Source organism: Nycticebus coucang, chromosome 11, assembly GCF_027406575.1.
Source record: "Nycticebus coucang isolate mNycCou1 chromosome 11, mNycCou1.pri, whole genome shotgun sequence".
Classification (NCBI taxonomy): domain Eukaryota; kingdom Metazoa; phylum Chordata; class Mammalia; order Primates; family Lorisidae; genus Nycticebus; species Nycticebus coucang.
Genome location: NC_069790.1, coordinates 46,618,917 through 46,624,916, shown reverse-complemented (window position 1 = coordinate 46,624,916; position 6,000 = coordinate 46,618,917).

Sequence of the window (6,000 nt, the reverse complement as noted above, 5' to 3'; positions counted from 1 at the left end):
ATAAACATTTAAGCTCCCATTGCAATTACCACAATTTTGATTTTTCCTGTATTTAGAATTCTTGTCATAAAATAATTCGACACAAAATAATTCAAAAGAAACCAGACATATAGACTTCTGATTTACCTAAATATATAAATACCAATGGCCTTAAGACCCTTAGCAAAAATTGTTGAGAGTAGTTAATTTGAATTTGTTTTAATCTGAGCAGATCTATAATATAATTTGGTAAATTCTGTAGCTCTGAACACTAACCTGAGAGAGCTTACAGATCATAGGAAATAAATTTCTATGGCAGCACATTAGGCTATCTTTGGCCTAAGCACATTTTCTTTTCTTTCTTTCTTTTTTTTTTTTTTATTGCCGGAGATTTACTGAGGGTACAAGAAACCAGGTTACATTGCAATTATTAGGTAAAGTCCTTCTTACAATTGTGTCTTGCCCCCAAATGGTGTGTCACACACCGAGACCCACCTCGTTCCTTCCCCTCTGTGCTCTTCATTTCCCCCACTCCCTCCCTCCTTCCCTCTCTCTGCTCTCTCCTTCCCCCAACCTCCACCGTGTACTAGGTCATTAATTGTCCTCATATCAAATTTGAGTACATAGGATTCTTGCTGCTCCATTCTTGTGATGCTTTACTAAGAAGAATGTGTTACACTTCCATCCAGGTTAATACAAAGGATGTAAAGTCTCCATTGTTTTTAATGGCTGAATAGTATTCCATGATATACATATACCATAGCTTGTTAATCCATTCCTGGATTGGGGAGCATTTAGGCTGTTTCCATATTTTGGAAATTATAAATTGAGCTGCTATAAACAGTCTAGTGTGAGTATCGTTATGGTAAAAGGATTTTTTTCCTTATGGGTAGATGCCCGGTCATGGGATTACAGGATCAAATGGGAGGTCTAGCTTGAGTTCTTTGAGGGCTCTTCATACTTCCTTCCAAAAAGATTGTATTAGTTTGCAATCCAACCAACAGTATAAATATGTTCCTTTCTCTCCACATCCATGCCAGCATCTGCAGTTTTGAGATTTTGTGATGTGGGCTATCATTGGAGTTAGATGATGTCTCAGGGTGGTTTTGATTTACATTTCTCTAATAATTAGGGATGATGAGCATTTTTTAAATATGTTTGCCAGCCATTCATATGTCATCTTTAGAGAAGGTTCTATTCCTCTCTCTTGCCTATTGATATATGGGATTGTTGGCTTTTTTCATGTGGATTAATTTGAGTCCTCTGCATATCCTAGTTATCAAGATTTAGACATAAGACACTTGGAATCCATTAGAAAACCAGGAAATGAAACTAACATCTTACAGCCACCTAATATTTCATAAACCAAACAAGAACATACACTAGGAGAAAGAATCCCTATTCAGTAAATGGTGCTGGGAGAACTGGATATCCACATGTAAAAGACTGAAACCGGACCTGCACCTTTCTCTACTCACAAAAATTGATTCAAGATGGATAAAAGACCTAAATTTAAGGCATGAAGCAATAAAAATCTTCAAAGAAAGCACAGGAAAAACACATGAAGATATCAGCCTGTGGAAAGACCTTATGAAGAAGACTTCTGTGGCAATTGCAGCAACAACAAAAATAAACAAAAGAGACTTAATTATGCCAAAGTTTAATTTTCAAATGATAAAGGCCAACAACTTTGTCATGGGCTTGGATTTAAAATACTTAGAGATCTAAAAATAGATCTGCCATTCAATCCTATAATTCCTCTATTATGTATATATCCAGACGACAAAAAATCGCACTGTAACAAAGATATTTGTACCAGAATGTTTATTGCAGCCCAATTCATGATTTCTAAGTCATGGAAAAAGTCCAAGTGCCCATCAACTCATGAATGGATTAATAAATTATGGTATTTGTACACCATGGAATATTATGTAGCCATAAAGAAAGATGGAGACTATACCTCTTTCATGTTTACATGGATGGAGCTGGAAAATATTCTTCTTAGCAAGGTATCCAAAGAATGAAAAAAAAAGTACCCAATGTACTCAGCCCTAATATGAAACTAATTTATAGCTTTCATACGAAGGCTATAACCCAATCTCAGTAAAGAATATGGGGAAGGGGGCAAGGGAGGGGAAGGGAGGGGAAGGAAGGGTGGAGGGAGGGTGATTGGTGGGTCCACACCTAGGGTGCATCTTGGAAGGGTGCAGGTGAAGTTTACTAAGTGTAGAGTATAAGGGTTTGAACACAATAATTAAGAAAATTCCATGAAGGCTATGTTAACCAGTTGGGTGAAAATATTTCAGATTGTATATGGAACCGGCACATTGTACCTCATGATTGCATTATTGTACACAGCTATGATTTAATAAAAAAAAAAATCACCCTTTGGCACAATCAATGAAATAATAATCTAAATCATCTAATGTTCCTTTAAAAAAACCTAAAAGCAGATCTTCTTTTTAATACACTCAATTCCACCGCTTATGTATTCTGAATTTACTCTGGTAAATTGTGGAGAAATCATCTTCATCTCCAAACAGCAGATGTACAGCAGAATACAATTCTTTGCCATAATGATTTTGAGTCTGAGAAATTTCTCTCGCTTGAGCTAAGATTTTTCCATTGCTTTTGACCACAAAGCCTCTTAGGTGATGTACTTTTCTTAGTACTATTATTATTTTCCATAATGAAAGGAGTTTATAAGAAGTAAAAAGTGGAGGAGAAATACTTAACAGTGACAATATTGCTATGCATTTCATAAAAAGCCTTTTAATGAGTTCTTATTCTGCCCACCGATGTACATAAGCAACACTCCACCAATGGAGTGAGGAGAATGTTCTCAGTGGGAATAATTCTTTGCATTTGCTTCTGGAGATTTCCATTATTTTTAAATTTATTAACTGCGTTTTGACTTCTTCCTTTTCTAATGTATTTTATTTTCTCTGCTCTTTTTGTTATTTTAAATAAGTTTCTCAAAGTAAGTTATTATTTATTAGAAATATACTATTTCATATCATTCTATACTTTGCATATGGATAGTGTATCTTGTAAATTATAATTATTTATTTATCTAGACAGTACATTTGGTAAACATTTTTAATGTTAATTTTTCCTGCTTTAGAACATTTCTATTTCATACATTCCACTAAACAAATCAAACAAAAGTGCATTTGTAGTATTACCACTTATTAAAATATTAATATTAGTTCCATTTACTCTGCTGTTATGTATTGAGTGCCTACCATTTGCCAAGCAGTATGTTGCAAGCACTGATATTTAAAGTTAAACTAAACATACCTGATAACTGCTAGAAGGAAGGTATCACTCATTAAAAGTAATAATGACCCATTTAAAATGTGGGATTCACAGAATGTGAAAAGTTATTCTTGATTTATTCCACATGTATATATTCTGTATTAAAATGTGCTAGACACTAAGCTGTGTCACAAGACGACATTTAAGCAACTTACAATTCAGAAGCAGATATGAAATTTATGTACATAATTAGTTCTATATAAACATGAAAAGAATGATTAAGTTCCAGAAAGCACATCTAAACAAACAAAATTATATAGGTAAGGACTGAACTATGTTCTTATTTGAAGTAAGGAATTGAGATGAGTCAATTGCTGTTCTAAGGAGAAAGAGATTGAATTAGTTATTAAAGGATGCATGGGGTTTGAAGAAAGAGGAGTCGAAAGTTAAGTTTTCATGGAACATAAAAGGAAATGTGTCAAGGTACAATTCTGTGAGAACACCCGGTGTTCTCCACTTGCCAGGTACATTTAGGCAAGGCTAATGAATGAAACACGTGGTTAGCTGTTGGTGTTATCACATTGGGCATTCTTAAGGCTACGATGTCATTCTTAAGGACTGGCTCTAATTTTGTAGGTTGTGTACTGTTTCAAAATATCTTGGATTTATAATCCTCATTGTACTTCAATAATATAAATCTAGTTTACTAACCAGATGCAATTATATAATAAAAAACATCTGACTGTGAAGACAGCAGTGAGCAGCAGATTTAATTTGGGGTATCAAGAAAATAAATACATCTGCTAGGGCAGGTAGGAAGGCAAAGGTTCATTTCACTAGACAGTGGGCAGAATTTGCTATTTGGTTTTGGAAGTTAGTTACGTCTATGAAAAATCAAGAGGGTGACTGCTATCAGCCATAGTAAATGTAGAAACGAACTTGGGTTTTCACTGTCACTAATTTTGTACAGAGATGTATGGAGAAAGCTACAGCCTGGGGCAGGATGTCGGAGCCCTCGTGGGGGTGAAGTGGAAATCTGTGTGAGGGAGGTGAACTTCATTATAAAAAGGATAGAGAGTGAAAGTTTCTCTCTCAACCCTCTTCCACATTCTCCCACTTTCAATTTCTGACCATAGCAGGTAACTACTATTACTAGTCAAGTTTATTTTTCCAGAAATTATTTTTTGTACAAGCCAACAAATATATATTACTTTTCCTATTTTTAAAACAAATCATGGCCTATTATATCCATTCTTTCACACCTTGCCTCCTCCCCAGTTAAAATTATATCTTGGAGCTTCTCCATATCAGTACAAAAAGCCCAGAACAATGTTTTCAAATAACATATTTTTACAAATGCTTGTTGAATATGCTGCTGGTTTATATTAAAACTAATTCACACTCACAATTTCCTTACCTATTCTTTTCTTGAATCCACACCATTGGTGCGTAACATGAATAAAGTTAGCTATAGGGCGAATTTTACACTGAGAGTCTAATTACATACTCTAAGGTAAAATGATTTCTAAAACTCTCCTCTCCATTACCAAATCTTGCAGCCATCAAATATATTCCTCTTGATTGATAAAAATATACCTTGTGTGAAAGAAATGAGAAGGCCATATATAAAGATGTGCCAGAAACTGTGCTGGATGAAAAAGACGATGCTCATTTCATCCAAACTCCTTTTAAAACCACGTTTTATTGAAAATATAAAATTGTACCGTGGAAATCAGCAAACACTAAAAATTTGGTATTCTTCCATCCAGAAGTGCCAGTGGTTAAACATTTAACAGCACACCACTGGCTAGGTAATAGCCATAATAACTATAACCATATGTCCTGGGTGATCGCAGGTTATCAGAATCTGGTGCTTTTGCTTATACAAAGGATGTGTTTATACGAGGAGCTAATGATAAAAATGATTATGAAGAGACAATGTTATGTTGACATTCTGAGAATTTACCACATCGCCAGCTCTTTTCTAAGTGCTTTAAATACATTAATTCATCTAACCTTCGCAACAACCTAATGAAATAGTTATGTAGAGAAGTCTGGTTAATCCTACTTAATAATGGGCTAAACCAAAGCTTAGATGAGGAAACACTGTGGTAAATAACAGTAAAACAAAACTAGCAGCTGGAAAGCTGCACAAGCAAATCATCCATTTGGATAGAATTAGTTACTTGAAGTTATTATCCTTTTGCTAAATATTGACAATGCTTATTAAGATAATAATTACCTAAAATTCCTTCAAAATTCTTAATATTTCTTGCATATAAAATACTTCTGAATATATTTCAATTTTGCAAATAAATATTTTTTTTTAAATCAGTAGCTGCATAGTTTATTATTTTGAAAATGCTGAATTCAACTCAACTCCTACTTGTGTTTTTTTGGCTCTTAAATAGGATACTGCTGACAATTGCTGCACTGTAGCAGTCTGAGAAAATGTTATTCCTTTGCATGCTATTTTTTATGTATAACAGGAAAAATCTTTTGAATTTCATGGCATGATGTAAATTTGTATTCTTTTCATTTTTTTCTTTGTCTCTCTACTTGACAATTCGTCAACAATATTTGTGTGTTGCACACAGTATGTGATGTGTTTCATGAGAAATCTAGAGTCATAAATTTTTTTTATTCATTGTAGTGCTCCTAGATGAAACATTGCCCAAGAATGATTCTTTACTTCAATAGAATAATCGTAAACACAAACTTGATGGAAGAGCACTAGAAATATAATTTTACTTATTAAAATAT